The sequence below is a fragment of the Schistocerca gregaria genome, chromosome 4, assembly GCF_023897955.1.
Source record: "Schistocerca gregaria isolate iqSchGreg1 chromosome 4, iqSchGreg1.2, whole genome shotgun sequence".
Taxonomy (NCBI): Eukaryota; Metazoa; Arthropoda; class Insecta; order Orthoptera; family Acrididae; genus Schistocerca; species Schistocerca gregaria.
Genome location: NC_064923.1, coordinates 324,270,216 through 324,293,918, shown reverse-complemented (window position 1 = coordinate 324,293,918; position 23,703 = coordinate 324,270,216). Strand labels below are relative to the sequence as shown.

Genomic DNA, 23,703 nt, shown 5'->3' with positions numbered 1-23,703 from the left:
AGAGCTGCATCAAACCAGTCTCAGGACTGAAGACCACAACAACAACCACCAACTGTTTATACTGTTTTCTTGCAAAATAAAAGCAAACTCGCAAAATTTCTGTTTGTTGCTTTAATTTTTAACACTAGTGTAGTTGTAGAGGGATCTATTGTTTGAACTGGACCTCAAACTAAAATGTGACTTAGTATTTTTGACATTAACCGAGGTGACAGAAGAAATAAGTGACAGACAAAAACCCCTAGGATTGAGCGGGGTCTGAGCCCCGAACGTGTGGCTTTTTGGTCTATCACTGTTACACATAGGCAGCTATATTTACACTGGAACGTTTACACAGTTTCATTGGGTTTATGAACTGTGGAATCCATAGGTGAAGGCCATTTTTTCTGACCCGAGGACAGTCAGACTCATGACATCCAGCCCCGCTACATGGAATATTAATTGTTCGATGGTTCACCGAGGCACGATTAACTACTGAAAGGCCTCTGCTGTTAACCGTCTTCCACGCCACGTGTCAAAGAATCTTTAGCCTCTTATCCTTCTGCTGGACTGGTACATCTCTGAGTGTAAACTGTGATTTAGGGTTTCAAAAAATGTTTCAAGTGGCTCTGAGCACTATGGGACTGAGGTCATCAGTCCCCTAGAATTTAGAATTACTTAAACCTAACCTAAGGACATCACACACACATCCATGCCCGAGGCAGGATTCGAACTTTCGACCGCAGCGGTCCAGACTGAAGCGCCTAGAACCGCTCGACCAAAAGGGCCGGCCATTTAGGGTTTAGCAAGTCGTCCGAGCTTTGACAGGAGTGAACCAATAGAGAAGTTTGGCGGCAGAATTGATCAGCGAGGCCTAATGGCAAAGTGTCACTCTGTAATGCCTTCCACTTGCTGTTGTGACGTCGATGGACCGATTCTACCTAGTAGTATAGATGCTTGTCTTCTGATATTGAACTGGACGTATTCTACCGACTTCATTGCTGCATTTACGATATTACACTTTACGTGAATTTCAGGGAAAGGTCATCGACAATATGCACATAATTATAGGCGTATGTCTCTGACGTCAGTTTGTTCTAGAATTATAGAATATGCTTTGTACTAACGCATTATCACGTTTCTGGAGAACGAAAATAACATCTACACTAACGTGGATTCCGTAAGCAGAGATCTTGCGAAATACAGCTCTCTCTGTTCGTCCATTGACTACAAAACGCAGTAGACAAAGGCGCCTACGTTGATGCCGTGTTCCTTGATTCCGAGAAACATTCTATAAAGTTCTGCATTGTCGTTTAGTGAAAAAAAAGAGCTTACCGAGTATTGGGCCATGTTTTAGACTTGATTCACGATTTTTTAAGAGTTGCAACACAATGCGATATTTTTCACAGAGTGAAATCGAGAGATGTAGAAGTAATTTCAGGTATACAGCAAGGGAGCTTCAGAGGGCAATTACTGTTTACAATAGATATAAATGATCTAGTGGCTAGCGTCGGAAGCCCTATGAGGCTATTTCAGGCCTTAATTTCGACCGGAGCGCTCCGGAACAAAGTTCCGTCTCTACCCAGGGATTTTTTTTTAACTCAGTGGAAAAACTCGGCACCGGTGATTTAAAATAATACACGTGTATTAAATAGCAACGAAACTATAATTTGCCGCTGAGGCGTATTGTAGAGACATTCGTGTTCAAATGTGATGCTTGTCTGTGGTAACGAAAACGAACTTAAATCAGTCCACTTGTAATACAACTCAGGGAGTACAAGACGTATGATATTTAAAGCGTTTACTAAACGTCTAACTCAGTGTCTCATTTCGCATCGTGTTACATTTTTCATAACTCTTCGTAAAGTCGGAATTGTACGTTACACCAACGGGCAAGAGTTTCTTCTACATCTACATGTCTGCTATGCCGATCACATTTAAATGCCTGTCAGAGGGTTCATCGAACCATCTTCAAAGTAGTTCGTATTATCCCACCCTCGAACAGCAAGTGGGAATAAAGAACACCTATATCTTTCCGTGCGAGCTCCAGTTTCCCTTATTTTGTTAATTATCATCGTTTCTCCCTATGTAGGTGGGCGTTAACAAAATATTTTCGCATTCAGGGGAGAAAGTTGGTGTTTAAAATATTGCGGGAGGATTCTGCCGCAACGAGAAACGCCTTTGTTTTGATCATATTTCGTTATTTGTTAATTTTCAAATGGCTGTGAGCACTATGGGACTTAACTTCTGAGGTCATCAGTCACCTAGACCTTAGAACTACTTAAACCTAACTAACCTGAGGACATCACACACTTCCATGCCCGAGGCAGGATTCGAACCTGCGACCGAAGGGGTCACGCGGCTCCAGACTGTAGCGCCGAGAACCGCTCGGCCACTCCGGCCGGCTGCGCTATTTGTTAGATCGTCTATTAATTAATATCTGACACACGTTTACCGCGGGGCTGGAATAAAACTATTTGAACTTTACAGCTGGGAGCATTTGAAAACATGTCATTGTTACAAAGACTACTGACTTGGGTCGCTGTGTATCGACCAGAACTAGGGAGAAAAGTGGCGATGCTTCGGGAACAGACCGTAGCTCCCGTTGTCTATATTAAATCTTGTGGTTATATAGTTTTGATTATAAGTAACTATGTTTTAAGAACTGAATTTCAGAACAGTATTTCGTAAAAAGTGATTTCTCGTTGTAAGTTTTATTATAAGTTTTGAAAAATCGAAACTTGTGCGTTTTATGGCTGGGAGGTTGAAGAGGTGCGATCTAACACCTGGTTGCAACACCAAATTCTAGGGAAATGCAAGAAAACCTGGGAAGTATATATGGGTGGTACAAGGACTGGCGAATAAATTTAACATATCTACTCGGTGTAAAGAGATCCATTACTGTTTCAGTAAGCTATCGGTAAAAATCACTGGAAACACTAAGGATCGTAAAATACCGAGGCATAATCATTCGGAGTGACAAAAAGTGAAATGAGCACCCAAAATTTTTTGCAAAAAAAAAAAAAAACACTAATGTTGGGCTGCAATTTATCGGTAGAATCTTAAGAACATGTCATTCATCCTATAAAGAAGTGGCTTGGAATACACTTTTTCGAATGATTCGTGGGTATTGTTCGTCAGTCGGTCTCTTAACCAAGTGGGGTTAACAGAATGGATGGAGAAGACTCAACGAAGATCGGGACGCTGCGTGACGGGATCATTTATTAAAAACGAGAGCGTTGTATGATGCGCAACTGATACCAGTGGAAATCGTTACAAGAGGGGCAGAGCGTTTTACGGAGAAGTTTAGTGTTGAAATTCAGGGAGTGTACGTTTCGAGAAGAGTTGGGCAACATGTTAGTCCCTTACTTCCTTCCACGTGAGTTTCGCGAAACGACCACTACAAAAAATTCAAACACATTGGAGCTCATACGTAGGTTTGTCGTCATTCGTTGTTCGCAGGAACAATTCGCGGCGGAGCAAGAAAGGCGGGGCAAATGATTGTGGCACCAGAAGTACCCTCTGCCACTCACCGTAAGGTGTCTTGCAGAGTATGTATATCTTGGGAGGGGGCAAAATTTTTTAAACAGCACAAACGCAACACATTACCATGTCTAACACGACCTAGGAAAACCACTGGCATTCAAAACTGCTTGTACCCATCTCGGAATGTATAAATACATGTCCTGTATGCTTTTCAAAGTAATCTTGCACCATTATTTCTGAAAAATAATGGAAACTTCGGGTAATGATGTTGGAGGTGGACACTGATCACGCACGCTTCTCCCCAGAGTGGACCTCAAAGGCTCAGTAGTATTGAGTCTCAGTGAATGTTGTGGTCAGCGAAGATGCAACAGTTCATCCTCTTTTTTTTACAAAACCAGTCCTGGACGACAGGCGCTGTCTGAAAAGGAGCCGTGTCTTTTTGCAACACAGCATCATTGTTGGGGAAGAAACACAACGTCAATATGGTGACATCCTTCTTGACAGAAAAGCTACCTTGCAGAGTACCAATGGAATACAACGATATGGCTGACCAAATCATCACCGAACCCCCACCATGTCTCACTCTTTGGACGTAAACTGGGCTAGAAGTTGGGAACAGTGTGAAACAAAACTTGTCCGACCAATATGACTTTCTCACATTGGTCCACAGTCCAGGTTTTGTGGCTTCGCCACAACGTTTTCCTGTTACGGGCTTTTTCATCACTGGTGATTGGTATGGAACTCCAACTTACCCAGGAGTTTCCTGCTTATTGAGCATCTTTCGTACCGTTTTTCTTTTTTTTGGGAGGGGGGGGTGTTCACAAATGCGACATTCAGTTCTGAAGTGACTTTTCTAGCTCTCTTCCGCTTATTTTTCACCCCAATCCTCTTCAATCGCCGTCCGTCACGATCACTCGTCAAACACACACTTTTGTCCGCGATTTAACTTAGCGGATGATGTATGCTATATAAAGCTTCCACAAGGTGCCTCTTGAAACAACGAAAGTTTCGGCGCCCTTGATTGCGCTAGCACTCATCATATGAGCACTACCAATTGGCCCGCGTTGGAATTCACTGAACTCCAACATAGCTCACTCAGAACTACACAGAACACTGTTATTACCGAGAACGATCCTTGCAAGGTATTGAGGACATTGCACAGATACGTTCGTGGTCATATATGACAGCGCACCTTGTGGGCTTGGCCAGCATCTCCATTTATGTTCAAGCATGCATTTATCACGATGTCTCCATAGACCTGCCCGAGCCCTGTAGATGGGTCTAGATGTATAAAGATGTACTTAAAAATTTGAACCTCCTCCCCCTTAAATTCAAATAATAACCATCTCATCATAAGAATATAACAACGCCAGTGTGAGACAAGTGCCGTGTTGATGCATTACCAACATCAGCTTTGCGCCACGCAAAAATTTCAGCGCCCATTTTAAACTATAGAGCTAATAAGATAGGAACAACAACTAATTAACACACGGGTAACTTACACGGCACAGCCTGAAGAACGACATAGACGGTTTAATGTATCATGTTGACGGACGCAATTAATAAAACTGAAATTAATTTAAGACAGGATTTCCAGTCTTACCCGTGAACTAAGTTCCTGTACGCTCCTTACCCTCGGACAATCGCCTACTAGACTCTTCCGTTATTGCTTAAATAATCACTGATTACTACACAAGATTCAAACAACCATACTTCCCGCCCTGAGCTAGTTCATCACAGGGAGAACAGTTAGTTGGCTCCTTCCAGAACAGCTGTTGACTTGGAGACGTTTCGGAGCAACGTTCAAGTTACAACAATGGACAGAAGGGACTGTCTGCTTTCTAAAATAGATTTAACTGCAGAACAAAACATATTACTGGAATCGTCCTTGTAACAAGAGATTAACTCTGAGAGTGTGATTTGAGTGCAAATGCAAAATCACTGGGATGGATCATTGTCGACAGATTTCTTAACAACGTTAAAAAAAACCTTGTTAATTGTTATTTTTATACGGCTAAGTCCACTAATACTGTGTCAGTATGACACACCGCCAGTCATAGTGGAGGGTTACAAAGATTCTTAGGTGTTGGTTTACCTAACTGAAACTGAAGGGCTATAGGAGCGTGGTTCACGACGTTTTCTGTAACAGTTTCTGTGTTGTATATTGCTGCTTCATCTTCAGTGACAATCAGTCCATGAGGGTATGAAAGCTTAAATTAACGTCTTTCATGTAATTTTTTAGAGGGGAAGTGAAGGAAGGGCGTGTTGCGATGCTACTTAATGTTCGACGTAACGACATTATTAACACTGTGAATTTAAAGAAATCGCAAGTGATCACTTTAAAAATTTGTTTTGCTTAGGATGCAATTATACGTTTCAAGCCGATTTTGTTGCTCTCCTGATGGTAATCCAATGTACAGGATGTCGAAGCACAGTTTACATGCTACTCGGCAACTAGAGTAGAAACACAGGTGTAAGCAGTTTCAGGATTCTGTAAATAGTATTACCACTTGACAATGACTAAACGGTACAAGACCATGAACACGAAATGCTAAAAGTCATGGAGTGTCACATGTACTGATAAAATACTATTATTTACAAAATTATCTTCTACCTTTTGTTTATAAATAGCTAATTCATTATTTCTGTTTCGTTTTCTGCTTTGTGACAGTTCTGTGATTTTTACGGTTTCCATATATAAAAAGAAAAGGTATGATTTAAAAAACATTTTGTACACGAGAAGAATGTAAATTAAAATTTGGTCCACCAGCATTACTTCTGTGTTACACTTATATGCATACATAAACACAGCAAGCGGCTGTGAAGCAAAACTCCCTACCAGGTATATTGCAAGTAAACTGCAGCCGAATGTAAGCAAAGTAAATTCTGTGAGAACCGTCAAGCGCTTAAAAATGCAAACATCATTCTAACATTCGAAGGAAAACACACTGCAAAATAATAATGTTTGTTTGTTAGGTTCATTAATATGGATGTCTATGATAATTACCAGAGATTGGAGGAAGCTATTTGCGTCTCCACAGTTCACCTGTCTCGTGGCGTGCTGCAGCAGCCTGCAAAAGAAATGATGAGTTGTACTGGTGTAAAATCCAAGTTTCGCAAGCCTTAGTCTATACAAGTAAAAACGTTAATGTTCGTTTCGTCAAAATAGTATATAACCGAAAATTATTGACCAATTGAAGCTTTTTAATATTTTTGTAACAGCATTTCCCTTTTATTGCATTTATAAAAATTATATATTACATACAAAATTAGAAATAGGTATATAAAAACACACACGTATTCCAATGCAATGTTGTCAAAATAATGTTGATAATTAAAATAAATTACATCGAAACGCAATTTACAAAAGAAAAATCTCGAACTGGTTAATATCGCCTTACTATTAACCTGATGGGTCAAACAATTATATAAGCACGTGGTACTGGTCTCACAAAGTACACCCCACATGGGTTGAACATAAAGAAAAGCTGCTATATTGAAAAAAATATTCTCAAGACAAGACGTTATAATATCACTCACATTTGCATTTAAGACTGATGATCTTAGTTAGAGTTACTGATCAACACGTGGTTTCACTTTACTCACAAAGTAGTGACAAAGCAGCTACCGGAAGATATTCTGAACTTCACTCTCGAATTACACTGTGTTGCAATTTAAGATAACATTAGATATTTTAGATCTAATCCTGCTCAGTAAAGGTGATTTAATTTTCAGTTAGGCTGAACTTAAGAAATTCATTGTCCTACAGACTTAGCAGAGACGCGCTTAGTCGGAGATCTTACCACTTCAGACGATCGCCGCAGACAGACTGGCGTGGGCCCCTACCGAGGGTGCTTCACAGATACAAACGGAAGTGACCAGAGAGGCAGCTCCCTACAGCAACATGAGAAGGGACGTATAGGACCATTCTAAGAATAGACACCTCTTTGATTTTCGAAAACGTAGCTACCTGTTCTGACGTTGGTCCTACTGTTCTCTAGCAAACAGGCTTGTCTGCTACCAACACGCACGCAACTAGAAATATATTTGCTCATTCATCCTTTCGCACAGAAGGGAAGAGGGATGACAGTATCTTATCAGATACACTATATGAAAGAAAGCGCATGTAGGTTCCATATGAGACTGTGTGTGACGTGAATTACATATAGATTGTGTTTTCAAGTGTAGTAGTGTGACAGATCGTTCTTGTTTATGTGTAAAAGTAACATGTTCCACTGCTCAGTCTCCTCCCATAAGGAGTCAGAAACACCACAGTAAATTCAGAAGTGGAATTTATGCCGTAAATGACAACAGATTTAAGAAATTAACATGAAAGGAATCCAACAGAGACCTTTCCACATTATTTATTTTTGGCTTTCAGGTGTCAGAATTACTCTCTGAAGCAGGTGGTACAGGTTATTGGTGGACTGCCGCGCCGAGAGTGGTAGCCGGTCCCCAGTATGCTACAACGCTGGCGGGACAAATGCCAGGCTGTGTGGGAGAAGAGAGGACGGGGCAGCCATAATTCACGGCCTCGAGCTGGCCTGCGCCTACGGGTGGGACGCTAAGGGCAGTGCGTCTGCGCTTGCGTCAGCAAACTTCTGCCCTCCTCCCCTTTTCAATAATTAACACGCCATTAATTTTGCGACCGCAAAAAATTAATTACGAAAAAATATTTGTACCGTGCTTGCGCTGTAATTTATGAAACAAATACAAGAAATTAAAAACTGAACTAATTAGAGCTGTAATTAACCTAAAGTAGAGGTCCTGAGTATTGCAAGCTGCAATTTCGCTTCCGAACACGTTTACTACAAAATGGCGTGTGCTTGTGTTTTGGAGGATAGAATACTGCCAATACACGCAATAACCCACCAACATGCAGCCTTCCATTCCATGGTGCATCGCCATACTAACGTCAAAACGAAATTTCCAAGCAGAAGTAGAAACAATCAAATATATTACATATAAAAATGGCTATAACCCTGAATTAGTTGACAAAATCCTGCACAAGAAACAAAGAAGCAAAATCTTGCCCTACATCTATGCCCCTCTGCAGTAACAACCACACCAAAAATCATATCTAGGTAAGCTATCAGACAAACTATCCAAAACACTGAAATTTCAAAACTATAAAACATCATATTATGTAAGAGGCACTACAGCTAATCTCCTATTCAACAGCAAGGACAAAACAGATAAACTAAGCAACAGTGGGGTCTACAAAATAACCCGCACTGACGGCAATAAACTGTACATTGATTAAACGAGCCAGGCCATATCAACAAGACTGACTGAACATGAACTCAACTGGAGATTAAATAAAACAGACTCCACTTTTGCTGAACATGTGCTCAAAGGAGGACACAAATATGTAACTCACATAGAAGTGCTACATATAGCCAACAAAGGCAGAAAACTCAGCTGACTAGAAGCACTTGAAATCAAAACACTTAGCCCTAAATCCACAGCTGGTTCTAAATGACCAAGTGCAACTGAGCATCACCACTCTTGAACTTTACACGATACAGTAAACCGTCTACTAACCACAAAGTGATCCAATAGTAAACAAATTCACACCCCAATATAAAGTGATATCCCTTACGTGTTTAAATTCCTAACTATAACTCAACTGTAACAATGTAATATTTGGTATTTATTTGTGCACAATTTTTATGATAGCAAATTGTAGCCCCCAGAGAAAAGATCACTGTTTTTACAACCAACAATTAGCAACTGTTTACAACAAATACCAAAAAACTATAATTTTGTAATAACGTGTATTGTAAATAATTCTAATTGTTGTTATACATGGTACTGACAAACCATAAAATGAGATTTATTACGTGAAAGAACAGTTTTACAGAAGAAAAAGTCAAAACACCCCTTGACGATTCCAAAGACAATACCACAACCAAAGATCGAATGTAAGTGCGCTGTATCATAATCCACAAGGTTTGGTTTTTAAGAACATAAGCTCCTTGTAAACAATAGCTAGTAGTTATCTGAAGATTGCCTAATAAGCCGAAAACTAGTTCATACAAATAAAAATCAGTAGAACAAAAAACCGTCTAAGTGTTATTCAATCCTCAATATAAACTTGTTCTATCAAGAAGCGACGGAAGAATCCATAAATAAGAGTACTGCCTCCAACACGTCGCAAGTAAGACGAGAAAAACCCTAAGAACGGCGACTCTTTCAAACTCGAGCAGTCCAGAAAGTTTCGAGACTGGATAATAAAAAAATAGAGAAAATGTAAGATAACGGATAATGGTTCAGGTGTTGTAAATAGTCTCCCTCCGCTTTAGTACAACGTACAGAGCGTTCATACAACCATGTGAAATTGTCAGAAAAGTCTTTCCTTTGGGATGTTGTTCAACTCGTGCGCCACATTCGCACCTCCTTTGGTCCTGGTGAACCTTTAGAGACCCATTCCGCACTTTATCGTGTTGTGGTAGATTCATATTGATAACATCGAGTCTCGTCACACGTGAATTTTGTTTGCAAAAAGGAACATCCCACGTTTTGCATTTCAATCAAGCCACGGTTAACATCTACGCGTCGTTGTTTTTATTCGGGAGTCAATGTATGAGGGACAAACTTTACGCACACTTTTCTCCTCTTCAAAATGTTCTGGAGAGTATCTCGAACCCTTGATTTAGAGAAGCAGCTCCATTGCGATTTGTGAATCAAAGTCATTGACATAGTACGATCACAGTTCCACCACTTAACACTCCCTGCTCACAGTTGTTAGTTTAAGCTGCCACCGTAGTTAACTGCTCTGACGTCGGTTGTACTCCAGGAATGAAGTGAATCTCGGAACTTCTCAGAAGGGCGATGTACACGCTAAGCAAAAAAAAAAAAAAAAAAAAAAAAAAAAAAAAAAAAAAAAAAAAAAAAAAAAAAAAAAGTATTAAGCACCACGAAGAGTTACGCAATTTGGTTACAAATTGATATTCGTACAGGTGTCGATGGAAAATGCAAAGCTGTAAACCGGCTGATGAATGAGTGTGTGACGCTGCAGGGCTATTTAATCGCTCAACTGGCAAGGATAGCAAACAGGGGACACGTTGATACCACGGCATAAAATCTTTGCGAATTTCATTCCGCGTACTCAGCTGGACGGTAACTAAGCCTTGCAGACATGTGTGTGAACAGTATACGCAGATGCCATCATTTGAGAGAGGTCATGTATTTGGACTCCAAGAAGCTTATTGGAATTATCGGCGAATCGCTCGAAATTTGAACAGGATGTGGGCAGGAATGGGTAAGAACGATCAGAGCGTCAAGAACTAAGCGGTCAACCTAAAGAGAGAACAGAACGTGAGGACCGCTACGGTCGCAGGTTCGAATCCTGCCTCGGGCATGGATGTGTGTGATGTTCGTAGGTCAGTTAGGTTTGAGTAGTTCTAAGTTCTAGGGGACTGATGACCTCAGAATTTAAGTCCCAGAGTGCTTAGAGCCATTTGAACCATTGGAACAGAGCAATCGTCAAAGAGGCACTCGGAGCCCCGTATTCAATATTTTCATCGACCGGACGTGCACTTGGTGCTTTACTAACCACAAGGGTCATTAATAGGCGACTCACAGAAAGAGGGCTCACCTCTCGGAGCTCCACGCACCAACTGCCATTGGCCTCTGTACACCAACAGGCCCGTTTGCAATGTTGTCGTCTTGAATCTCCGTGCCTGGGGTAGAATTATCTTCAATGATGAGTCCCGCTTCGAAATGAGTCCCGATAACCAGCGGAAACGTGTGTGGAGACGTCCGAGACAGCGATGGGATACCAGCCTCACTGTCGCCAGACGACCAGGAGTGATGGTCCGGGGTACCATTCCATTTGATAGCAGGACCCGTTTGGTTGTCACCCACGACACCCTTATAACACAGCGTCACATCGACGCCATTGTACGCCTCATTTTGTTGTCCTTCATGGCATACACGTCAGCAACTGCCAGTCTTCACGAGCCGAGAGCTTGTACTGCTTGTGTTCACGCTTGCCAAATCCAACAAGGTCGCTGGGTCACTCCTGAGTTAAAGAATGTTGCGAGTATTGTGGGCTGGGCCCTCCAACCTGCTCGGGATTTTGACGATCTAACGCGCCATTTTGACAGAATATGGAACAATATCCATCTGGAGTAAATCCAACAACTCTACTAATCACTGTGTATCTGAATAACTAAATAAGGATCAATGCTTTACTGACTTGCTTAATTTTTGAAGCTACTTCTCTTGAAAATATATATATATATATATATATTGCCCCTGCAGAGTGCGGCCAAGAACTGTCGTGTAGAATGAACTGCATGACAGGTATGTTATTAGTTGAACTGAAAGCCTTGAGAATTGTACTATTTATCGAGTAAACGAATTCCAACGGATTTGTTTTGGAACTCATGTGGATCACCTCACACTTTTCGTTATTTAGCGTCAACTGCCACCTGCCACATCATACAGCAATCGTTTCTAAATCGCTTTGCAACTGATACTAGTCTTCGGATGACCTTACTAGACGCGAAATTACAGCGTCATCTGCGAACAACCTAAGAGAACTTCTCAGATTGTCACCCAGATCATTTATGTAGATCAGGAACAGCAGAGGACCCAGGACGCTTCCCTGGGGAACACCTGATATCACTTCAGTTTTACTCGATGATTTGTCGTCTATTACTACGAACTGTGACCCCTCTGACAGGAAATCACAAATCCAGTCACATAACTGAGACGATATTCCATAAGCACGGAATTTCAATACGAGCCGCTTGTTTGGTACAGTGTCAAAAGCCTTCCGGAAATCGAGAAATACGGAATTAATGAGGTGATTTACAGATTACCAGTATTCGTGAAGAACGTGGACGAGAAATAAGTGGCCAATGTAAATGCGGATCTACATCTACATCCATACTTCGCAGGCCACCTGACGGTGTGTGGCAGAGGGTACTTTGAGTACCTCTATCGATTCTCCCTTCTATTCCAGTCTCGTATAGTTCGTGGGAAGAAGGATTGTCATTATGCCTCCGTGTGGGCTCTAATCTCTCTGATTTTATCCTCATGGTCTCTTCGCGAGATATACGTAGGAGGGAGCAATATAATGCTTGACTCCTCGGTGAAGGTATGTTCTCGAAACTTCAACAAAAGCCCGTACCGAGCTACTGAGTGTCTCTCCTGCAGAGTCTTCCACTGGATTTTATCTATCATCTCCGTAAGGCTTTCGCAATTACTAAATGATCCTGTAACGAAGGGCGCTGCTCTCCGTTGGATCTTCTCTCTCTCTTCTAGCCGGCCGGAGTGGCCGAGCGGTTCTAGGCGCTACAGTCTGGAACCGCGTGGCCGCTACGGTGGCAGGATCGAATCCTGCCTCGGGCATGGATGTGTGTGATGTCCTTAGTTAGGTTTAAGTAGTTCTAAGTTCTAGGGGACTGATGACCTCAGATGTTGTCCCATAGTGCTCAGAGCCATTTGAACCATTTTATTTCTTTTATCAACCCTATCTGGTACGGATCCCACACTGCAGAGCAGTATTCAAGCAGTGATCGAACAAGCGTACTGTAACCTGCTTCGTTTGTTTTCGGAGAGCTTTGCTTATCAATAAGGCAGCGTGGGAGTTCAGCTAACACTCACTCCTTACGATGAAAGGGTCAACTCATTTGATCACAGCAATGAGATACGGAGGGCGACTGGAGGGGTTAAAATTGTCCGGGGTTTGGGGGACGGAGAGCGAGAAAGGAAGACTGGGGCTGAGGGATAAAGGTTGCGGCTGAGAATTTACGTAGCAGGATCAGAGGACTGGACGGTTACACTCCTTATATTGGACGTGCAGAGCTCGCTTGGGTCGCCTGTTCCCGGAGCGGGAAGCCATAGGAGGGGCTGCGTGCGCGACTGCTGGCGCAGGTGTGGAGGAGTGGTGTCGTGTTCCGTGCGGCCCCTGGGCGCGAAACAAGAGCACTGGCCTCCCCGCTGCCGGTGACGCTTATTGATTTCATAGGGCTCATTCCGCTGCAAGCGGCCGTCGGAGAGCGGGCGGCCGCGTCGCACGCCGGACCTAGCCGCTTCTGAAGCAAACACGCGCAGTCACTCAGAATTGGCTCTGGCCTCTGCTTTACGGTTAGCTGATGTTTAAGCTTCACGTCTCCGGCTGCGAGGTTCATTGCTCGTAGCGTTCCGGCCGGTGTACTGTCGCTGAAATTGCACTCTATACCTATGCACAAGGAAAAGTTGCCTATATTATATCGGCTATTAATTTGTGCAACTACCATAAAATTGGATCCTCTCGTAAATTCGACATTTAGAGAGGCCAGCATCACCTACGTGCTTCCTGGAGCCATATTGTCAGCTCTGAGTTCTATGTGTTGAGAAAGAGACCGAATGAAGACAGAGTTGGTTTTGTCATATTTTTGATCTAACTTTTTACGTACATAACTAAATGAAGCAGGCAAAAAGGAATACAAACGTCTCAAAAATGAGATCGACAGGAAGTGCAAAATGGCTAAGCAGGGATGGCTAGAGGACAAATGTATGGATGTAGAGGCTTATCTCACGAGGGGTAAGATAGATAATGCCTACAGGAAAATTAACGAGACCTTTTTACAAAAGAGAACCACTTGTACGAATACCAAGAGCTCAGATGGAAACCCAGTTCTAAGCAAAGAAGCGAAAGCAGAAAAGTGGAAGGAGTATGTAGAGGGTCTATACAGGGGCATTGTTCTTGAGGACAATATTGTGGAAATGGAAGAGGATGTAGATCAAGATGAAATGGGAGATATTATACTGCATGAAGAGTTTGACAGACCACTGAAAGACCTGAGTCGTAGCAAGGCCCCGGGAGTAGACAACATTCCATTAGAACTACTGACAGCCTTGGGAGAGCGAGTCCTGTCAAAACTCTACCATCTGGTGAGCAAGAGGTATGAGACAGGCGAAATACCCTCAGACTTCAAAAAGAATATAATAATTCCAATCCCAAAGAAAGCACGTCTTGACAGATGTGAAAATTAACGAACTACCAGTTTATCAAGTCACAGCTGCAAAATACTAAAAATGGTTCAAATGGCTCTGAGCACTATGAGACTTAACATCTATGATCATCAGTCCCCTAGAACTTAGAACTACTTAAACCTAACTAACCTAAGGACAACACACAACACCCAGCCATCACGAGGCAGAGAAAATCCCTGACCCCGCCGGGAATCGAACCCGGGAACCCGGGCGCGGGAAGCGAGAACGCTACCGCACGACCGCGAGATGCGGGCGCAAAATACTAACACGAATTCTTAACAGATTAATGAAAAAACTAGTAGAAGCCGACCTCGGGGATGATCTGTTTGGATTACGCAGAAATATTGGAACACGTGAGGCAATACTGACCCTACGACGTATCTTAGAAGAAAGATTAAGGAAAGGCAAACCTACGTTGCTAGCATTTGTAGACTTAGAGAAAGCTTTTGACGATGTTGACTGGAATACTCTCTTTCAAATTCTGAAGGTGGCAGGGGTAAAATACAGGGAGCGAAAGGCTATTTACAATTTGTACAGAAACCAGATGTCAGCTATAAGAGTCGAGGGACATCAAAGGGAAGCAGTGGTTGGGAAGGGAGTGAGACGGGGTTATAGCCTCTCCCCGATGTTATTCAATCTGTATATTGAGCAAGGAGTAAATGAAAGACAAGAAAAATTCCATGGAAAAGAGATAAAAACTTCCAGGTTTGCCGATGACATTGTAATTCTGTCAGAGACAGCAAAGGACTTGGAAGAGCAGTTGAACAGAATGGACAGTGTCTTGAACGGGGGGTATAAGATGAACACCAACCAAAGCAAAACGAGGATAATGGAATGTAGTCGAATTAAATCGGGTGATGCTGCGGGAATTAGATTAGGAAATGAGACAATTAAAGTAGTAAAGGAGTTTTGCTATTTGGAGAACAAAATAACTGATGATGGTCGAAGTAGAGAGGATATAAAATGTAGACTGGCAGTGGCAAGGAAAGTGCTTCTGAACAAGAGAAATTTGTTAACATCGAGTATAGATGCAAGTGTCAGGAAGTCAGTTTTGAAAGTATTTGTACGGAGTGTAGGCATGTATGAAAGTGAAACATGGACGATGAATAGTTTGGACAAGAAGAGAATAGAAGCTTTTGAAATGTGGTGCTAAAGACGAATGCTGAAGATTAGATGGGTAGATCACATAACTCACGAGGAAGTATTGAATAGAATTGGGGAGAAGAGAAGTTTGTGGCACAACTTGACTAGAAGAAGGGATCGGTTGGTAGGACATGTTCTGAAGCATCAAGGTATCACCACTGTAGTATTGTAGAGCAGCGTGGAGGGTAAAAATGGTAGAGGGAGATCAAGAGATGAATACATTAAGCAGATTCAGAAGGATGTAGGTTGCAGTAGATACTGGGAGATGAAGAAGCTTGCACAGGATAGAGTAACAGGGAGAGCTGCAGTCTCAGGACTGAAGACCACAACAACAACAACGACAACAACAACAACAAGATTCATGTCTCCGGCTGCAAATGTCATTTGCTCGCAGCGTTCCGTCTCGTGCACGGCCGCTGAAATTGCTGTCTAGACCTATGCACAAGGAAAAGTTGCCAATATTATATCGGCTATTAATTTGTACCACTACCATAAAATTGGATCCTCTTGTAAATTCGACATTTAGAGATGCCAGCATGACCTACGTGCTTCTTGTGGCCATACCGTCAGCTCTGAGTTCTATGTGCTGAGAAAGATATCGTTCGAAGACAGCGTTAGTTTTGTTATATTTTTGATCTAACATGTTACGTATATAACTAAATTTCGGTTACAAGACAAATCACGCAAATCTAAATACTCTATAAGACAAAAAAAAGCGACGCACCACGAAGAAATCACCCGAATGAGACGAAAATCGGTAGATGTGAAATACTTGTACAGACAATGAAATGATTAGAGTTTCAGAAAAATTAGATGATTTATTTAAGAGAAAGAGCTTCACAAGTCGAGCAAGTCAGTGGGGGCGTTGTGCCAGTTCTGGCCATTATACAAGCAATTATTCGGCGTGGCACTGACTGGTAGAGGGCGTGCTCCAAACATTCTCAATTTGACCTTGCTGGCCTAGGTGTGGTTTGACAAGCACGAAGTGGTAGAATTTCTCGTCGTGTGTGGATGGGCGTTACTTTGGTGAAATGTAACCTCGGGATGGCTTGCCGGGCGGCAAAACGGGGAGTAGAATATCGTAGACGGATGACAACGAAAGGGGTGCTGATATAAAATGAAATGCCACCCCAGACTATCACTCCTAGTAGTCGGCTCGTACGGCGGGAGACAGTGAGGCTGGTAACCCACCGCTGTTGGGGGCGTCTCCACACACATCTTCGGCCTGGAATGTCGCTGACCGGAGTTGAACTGTCTACAGCCGTAAGACTCACTTCGAAATAAGCTCGGACGACCGCTTTCCATGCTTGCCAGACCTGTAGTTTGCCTACAAGGTCGCCGGATCTCTCACCAATTGAGAACGTTTGGAGCATTATGGGCAGGGATTGTGACGATCCAACGCGCCAAACGCCAACGCGCCAAATGGACTGATCTCGGCACAATATCTCTCTGCGCGACATAGAATAATGCCAAGCCGAATAACTGCTTACCGGCCGCTGTGGCCGAGCGGTGTTAGGCGCTTCAGTCCGGAAGTGCGCTGCTGCTACGGTCGCAGGTTCGAATCGTGCCTCGGGCTTTGATATGTGTGGTGCCCATAGGTTAGTTAGGCTTAAGTAGTTTTAAGTCTAGAAGACTGATGACTCAGCTGTTTAGTCCCATAGTGGTTAGAGCCATTTGAATAACTGCTTGTATAAGGGCCGGACGTGGACCAACGCGTTACTGACTTTCTCAAATTTGACGCTATCTCTCTCTTGAATAAATCGCCGATTTTTTCAGAAAATGTAATGATTTATTTGTCTGTATATGTACATAACATCTACCAACTTCCGTCGCATTTGGATAATTCCTTTGAGGTGCGCTATTTTTAGTTTTGCCTTACACTTTATTTTTATTTTCGACTTCGTTGTGTTGGGAACTTCCGTAGTAGAAGAGGGCGTGGTTAGCCGCCGCCAGCTTGAGCGTACAGCAAATTGAGAAAAAGTACAAAGAAAATGAAGTGTTACATCTTGTGTAGGTAAATTCATCGTCCAGCGCCGCAATTCACATGCATAAATTGTCATTCTTCTTCATTATTAGTTCGTATGCAGTGCGCTTAGACCACGCGGACGATGCTCAACAATACTGCAGTCGCCAGTACGAAGCCGAGTTTCTTCGCCTACCGGACCCCGGAGCACGGCGCTGGCAGTGTTATTAATAACGGAAGGCGGGCGTACGAGCGAGGCGGCCCCGTTAGCCATAAACGTGATTACGGAGTCGGCGACGTCGTCAAAGCCGGCGCGGAGGTAGGAAGTAATTCTGCAGGGCGCGGGGCCGGAGATACCCGGGACTGCAATTTCTGGAGGCGGGTCAGGCCGACACCGCAGCCAGGGGCCATAATTCAGTTTTGGCGGAGCCGCGGGGCAAACGCAGCCAGCCAGCCAGCCAGCCAGCCTGCGCTCCCGGGACTCTCCCAGGCGCTGTGACTAGGCCGCCGGACGGGCGAGCGGCTGCCGGCTGGCGGTGTTTGCTCGCCCCCGACTCGCGACTGGACGCCGCCGCCACCACCGCCGCCGCGCCACGATCAATATTGGCATCCGCTGGCGTCTCGCTCCTCCTTCATTCCACAATCCTAGCTCCCGTCTCCGTTACGAGTACAAAGGGTGTTCGGAAATTCTCGTTCAAACTTCTAGGGAAGTGGATAGCTGGTATTTTGGATCTGAACCCATGTCTGGAAACGTCCCATTTGCGTGCTACAACCGTTTGAAAACAAATTGGTAACGCGACCATTTTTACAAGTAATTGATTAGACGTGACCCAGTACATCACTTGCATTACAGTCTACTCATTATAATGGGTAAGAGTTATTTCAGGTGTGCCGCAGGGCAGTGTCGTAGGACCGTTGCTATTCACAATATACATAAATGACCTTGTGGATAACATCGGAAGTTCAAAAATGGTTCAAATGAGTGTAAATATTGTTATGAATATTTCATTTCTCTTCAAATGGTTCAAATGCTCTGAGCACTATGGGACTTAACATCTGTGCTCATCAGTCCCCTAGAACTTAGAACTACTTAAACCTAACTATCCTAAGGACATCACACACATCCATGCCCGAGGCAGGATTCGAACCTGCGACCGTAGCAGGAGGAGGAAGAGATTAGTGTTTAACGTCCCGTCGACAACGAGGTCATTAGAGGCGGAGCGCAAGCTCGGATGAGGGAAGGATGGGGATGGAAATCAGCCGTGCCCTTTCTAAGGAACCATCCCGGCATTTGCCTGAAGCGAATTAGGGAAATCACCGTAGCAGTCGCGCGGTTCCGGACGTAGTGCCTAGAACCACTAGACCACCGCGGCCGGCATCGGAAGTTCACTGAGGCTTTTTGCGGATGATGCTGTGATATATCGAGAGGTTGTAACAATGGAAAATTGTACTGAAATGCAGGAGGATCTGCAGCGAATTGACGCATGGTGAAGGGAATGTCAATTGAATCTCAATGCAGACAAGTGTAATGTGCTGCGAATACATAGAAAGAAAGATCCCTTGTCATTTACCTACAACATGGACAGTGTCTTGAAAGGAGGATATAAGATGAACATCAACAAAAGCAAAACGAGGATAATGGAATGTAGTCGAATTAAGTTTAGGTGATGCCGAGGGAATTAGATTAAGAAATGAGACACTTAAAGTAGTAAAGCAGTTTTGCTATTTGGGGAGCAATATATCTGATTGTGGTCGAAGTAGAGAGGATATAAAATGTAGACTGTCAATGGCAAGGAAAGCATTTCTGAAGAAGAGAAATTTGTTAACATCGAGTACAGATTTAAGTGTCAGGAAGTCGTTTCTGAAAGTATTTGTATGGAGAGTAGCAATGTATGGAAGTGAAACATGGACGATAAATAGTTTGCAAAAGAAGAAAATAGAGGCTTTCGTAATGTGGTGCTACAGAAGAATGCTGAAGATTAGATGGGTAGATCACATAACTAATGAGGAGGTATTGAACAGAATTGGGGAGAAGAGAAGTTTGTGGCACATTTTGACAAAAAGAAGGGACCGGTTAGTAGGACGTGTTCTGAGGCATCAAGGGATCACCAATTTAGTATTGGAGGACAGCATGGAGGGTAAAAATCGTAGAGAGAGACCAAGAGATGAATACACTAAGCAGATTCAGAAGGATGTAGGTTGCAGTAAGTACTGGGAGATGAAGAAGCTTGAACAGGATAGAGTAGCATGGAGAGCTGCATTAAACCAGTCTCAGGACTGAAGACAACAACAACAACAACAACAACAACAACAATGGCAGGTCAGCAACTGGAAGCAGTTAATTCTATAAATTATCTGGGAGTAGGCATTAGCAGTGAGCATATAAAATTAATTGTCGGTAAAGCAGATGCCAGAGTGAGATTCATTGGAAGAATCTGAAGGAAATGCAATCCGAAAACAAAGGAAGTTGGTTAGAGTACGCTTGTTCGCCCACTGCTTGAATACTGCTCACCAGTGTGGGATCCGTACCAGATAGGATTGATAGAAGAGATAGAGAAGATCCAACGGAGAGCAGCGCGCTTCGTTACAGGATCATTTCGTAATCGCGAAAGCGCTACGGAGATGATAAACTCCAGTGGAAGACTCTGCAGGAGAGACGCTCAGTAACTCGATACGGGCTTTTGTTAAAGTTTCGAGAACATATCTTCACCGAGGAGTCAAGCACTGTATTGCTCCCTCCTTCGTATATCTCGCGAAAAGACCATGAGGATAAAATCAGAGAGATTAGAGCCCACACAGAGGCATACTGACAATCTTTCTTTCCACGAACAATACGAGACTGGAATAGAAGGGAGAACCGATAGAGGTACTCAAGGTACCCTCCGCCACACACCGTCAGGTTGCTTGCGGAGTATGGACGTAGATGTAGATATAATAGAATTATGCATAGCCCTTGAACATATTCTCAGTTCGAATATCACAAATTTCCTTGTTACCGAGAATCTCATGTCCACATATCAACATGGTTTTTGTTCAGGTGAAACCCAGCTTCCACTTTTCTCACGTGGTGTACTGCGAACTATGGATGAAGGGCAACAGGCAGACGCCATATTTCTAGATTTTCGAAAAACATTTGACACGGTGCTCCATTGCAAGTTGTTAAGGAAAGTACTAGCACACGGAATACGTTCACAGATATATGAAAGACTCGAAGACTTCTTCATAAAACTTTGCCAGCATGACCAGGAAGGATTCAGAATTCACACTCATAGCAGTGAAGTTCGAAAACATAACGAAGTAATTCTTTTTACATGTAAAATTTCATCATTTTTTCACTTACTAATGCCAGCATTTGTTGCGATAGGTACACTTTCCTTAATAAGTAAGACAGATGGCCCGATGAATTTCGCACAGCATACAAACCATACTTAAAGGTGTATGAAACTCTAGAATTTTCCAAATCTATTAAAAACTGTGGTAAAAATTGAGGTAATTATCTACAAAATTTGTGTTTTTTCTAAACATGAAGTTTAAAATTCAACAGATCATTCGTTTTTTCATAAATTAAATAAATTCCAGAGTTTCATACACCTGTAAGTATGGTATGTATGCTGTGCAAAATTCATCGAAGAATCTCTGTACTTATAGCAACAAATGCAGCGATTAGTAAGTGAAAAAAATGATGAAATTTCACACGTAAAAATAATTATTTTGTTACGTTTTCGAACTTCCACTGCAATGAGTGTGAATCCTGAATCCTTCCTGGTGATGCTGACAAAGTTTTATGAATTTATTTGTAAAAGTATAGACACTGGAAATTAAAATGGCCAGTGATGCCTCTCCTGCTCCAAGTTGGCCCGTTTGACGTCCTACCCCCCTTATAGTTCGTAGTATGCTGTCCTCGAAGGCGAATGTACATCAGAGGTAATGGTATCGTCAGGACTGTCCCAGGGAAGTGAGGTAGGGCCACTCTTATTGTCTACACACATAAATGATTTGGCTCAAAGGGTGGGGAGCAATTTACGGTTGTTTGCCTATGATGCTGCGGTGCACCGTCAGGCGCCGTCGTTGAGTGACTGGAGGAGGGTAGAAGGCGACATAGTTGCAGTTGGTATGATCAACGGCAGCTAGCTCTAAATGTAGAAAATGGTTCAAATGGCTCTAAGCACTATGCGACTTAACATATGAGGTCATCAGTCCCCTGGACTTAGGACTACTTAAACCTATCTAATCTAAGGACATCACACTCATCCACGCCCGAGGCAGGATTCGAACCTGTGACCATAGCAGCAGCGTGGTTCCGGACAGAAGCGCCGTACGTCCATATGATATGTGACCATTTAATCTGCCACAACCAGTCTTAAATCTTACTAATTGTCATGAAGTCCTCTCAAAGTGAATAAACACGCACAAAGACCACGTTTTCACTATGGTTGGCCATTTTCATTTTTGTTTTCCTTGAATCGTGGTAAAGACACATTTATTGTTCCATATTGCACAATACAAATCAAAGAGTAAATACATTGCACACGTATTTGTAGCGTCGTTTGATTCGTTTCCTCACCCCAACTTGTATTTGTTCTCTCCGTGAGCCGATCTTGCAGACTGCTTACGCCACTCCATAGCTGATGGCTCTCCCCCGCGCCACCTGTGATTTTGGAACCGACAGGGGTACGTGAGGGTACGATTACGTACATCGCAGCAGTATCGATATCTGTACCCTTACAAGTGTCATCGACAGATGTTAAGGAAACTTCAAGTGGAAGACAGGGAAGTATGTTGAGGCCTTAAAACAATGTGTGTGAAATCTTATGGGACTTAACTGCTAAGTTCATCAGTTCCTAAGCTTACACACTACTTACCCTAAATCATCCCAAGGACAAACACACACACCCAAGCCGGGACCAGCCGCACAGTCCATGACTGCAGCGCCTTATACCGTTCGGCTAAACACGCGCGACGTTGAGGCCCTAGCTGTGCATTTAGTATAGTAAATCTGCAACAATAGCATAAGGTCCTGCGATGGACCCTGTTCTGGAGAATGTGCAGTTTTGTAAATGCGCTGTGAGATATAAAATATATAGTTTCTAAGTACTTTCGGGCCTCCTTCGAATTCTAAAGATGACAAGACGGGACTGGATTTACTGTAAGCGTTCTGTTGTGCGGAGCTTCATGTGACGATTTTGTCGGAACTGTTTGGTTGCCGGTGGCTCCTGACTTCATTTACAAAGGGATCGGCAACAGTATTGCATAACGGAAGCAGTAATGACGCACGGAGTGCAGGTGTGACGTCACCGCCCACGCCTCTCCACACAGAGGGAAGCCCACTGACTACAATGTCACCCACGCGCTTCATACATCTGGAATCCCGGTGAGACGAGTTCTGCGTCAGTTTTTCCGCTTTATCACCCAAACAGCTATGTTGCCGCAGTCGGAACAGCGCAGCAATACAAACAGAAAAGGATGGAATACGAGATGCGATAATAAAATAATAAGACTGATGTGAAAAAAAGTTACTTAACGTTTTGGTCACGTTTAGTGTTGTCTCCTCCGAAGTAGTTCCCTTCTGATTGCACACAGTTTTTCCAGCGCTTCTGCCATTGGAGCTAACATTTCTGGAAGTCATCTACTGTAATATCCTCAAAGACCCTCGTCACGGCTTTTTGGACATATTTTGTTGTTTTAAAATGGAGTCCCTTGGGCGCCGTTTGGCTCTTGGAAATAGAAAAAAGTCGCATAGAACGATATATGGTGAATAAGGTGGCTGTGGTAGTACTGAAATTTGTTTTGAGGTTAAAAATTACTGTAGTGACAGAGCAGTATGAGACGGAGCATTATCCTGATGCAGATCTTCAGTTATTATTAGGCTAACCGTTTCTTGATTGATGTTCAGTTCTTCTGCAATCATTTTCATGGATAATCTTCGATCAGATTGTACGAGTTCACGCACCCTGGCCAAGTTGACATCCGTCCGTGAGGTTGATGGTCGTCCACTGCGGTCTTCATCTTCACCATTCGTTCTGCCTTCAGATGGTTCAAATGGCTGTCAGCACTAGGGGATTTAACATCTGAGGTCATCAGTCCCCTAGAACTTAGAACCACTTAAACCTAACTAACCTAAGGACATCACACACATCCATGCC

At 43.1% G+C, this 23,703-nt stretch overlaps 1 protein-coding gene across 5 annotated transcripts in view; it reads right to left on the bottom strand.

Moving 5' to 3' along the window:
- Positions 1–23,703, bottom strand: part of LOC126266784 (irregular chiasm C-roughest protein-like) — a 1,732,081-nt gene that overhangs the window by 329,185 nt on the left and 1,379,193 nt on the right. For all 5 annotated transcript variants that reach the window (XM_049971325.1, XM_049971326.1, XM_049971327.1 and 2 more), the window contains one exon: positions 6,470–6,533. The gene's annotated coding sequence lies outside the window, so the exon portion shown is untranslated. The remainder of the gene's footprint in view (positions 1–6,469; positions 6,534–23,703) is intronic.